The 958-nt window shown below is 46.6% G+C and overlaps 1 non-coding gene across 1 annotated transcript; it reads right to left on the bottom strand.

Moving 5' to 3' along the window:
- Nucleotides 1-213: 213 nt before the first annotated feature.
- LOC119313125 lies at nucleotides 214-374 on the bottom strand. The gene has a single exon (XR_005151514.1). It is a non-coding gene; the product is annotated as a U1 spliceosomal RNA (small nuclear RNA).
- Nucleotides 375-958: the final 584 nt, after the last annotated feature.

Here is a 958-nt window from a genome sequence, read left to right on the forward strand (position 1 = left end):
CTGCAGTGACTACATGTTTCTTCATGTGTTCTTCCCAAATTTCACTTAGTTGTATATGTTACGTAGTTAAGAGAAACTTGGATCAGAACCCTCAGCCATTACTGAAATCTCCATTCAGATAACCTTCAGAGGATAGCTCCCGCCAGCTGACCACCAGACGAGGGACCGGATTGCAAAAAAGGTCATCGTCCAAACTTAAATTTTGAAGGATTGACAGGGGCCGCGCGAACGCGTACCCCCTCTACCACAAATTATGACGTCCACTCTCCCACTTGGGAAGATGGTGGGCCAACGCATTCACCAAGTGCAATGTGAACCACTGACCCAGGCCACGAGCCTTCTTGATCGCTCGTCGACCCCGTCCAGGTAAGTATGGAACAACGTCGCACCTTGCCCTCCTTTTATAGCTAGCGCTCCCGCTGGGTACTCCTCCGCTAGGCGAGGTGGGACTAAAAACCGAAGCGCAGCAAGCAGCAGCAGCGGGCGGTGCGGGAGCCAGTCACGCGGGAGGACGTTCGTTTGAAATGGGCTGGCGTTTGCTATATCTGGGCCTCAGTTACGGACGAAGTATAGAGCTGGGCCTTGAAAGCCGTAGCAGCAGCTTTGTGCCAGTGTTTTGTTGCTGGCCTTCTCCTCGTGTAAATCCTGTTGCACTCTCCTCTGCCCCTCAAAAAAAAAAGGTTGATTCTCAAAAAAAAAATGTTGGACTCTCCTCTGTAAAAAAAATCCTCCCGTGGGAATTCTTTCCCAAACAAATGAAACGATATCATGGCAATTCTTAAGAAAATTCATGGTGTATCCCCTAAAAAATGATGGTAATTTCATGCCTCCTTCCTTTATTTTAAAAGTTATTCTTTCTTTTTTGTGCGGAAGATTTTTAGTTGTTCTTGTAACAAAATATTTTTTTAGGGGATGTAACAAAAGATATTTAGTTGTTACTCCCTCCCATCTCCTAGGG

This window comes from Triticum dicoccoides, chromosome 5B (assembly GCF_002162155.2).
Source record: "Triticum dicoccoides isolate Atlit2015 ecotype Zavitan chromosome 5B, WEW_v2.0, whole genome shotgun sequence".
Lineage (NCBI taxonomy): Eukaryota > Viridiplantae > Streptophyta > Magnoliopsida > Poales > Poaceae > Triticum > Triticum dicoccoides.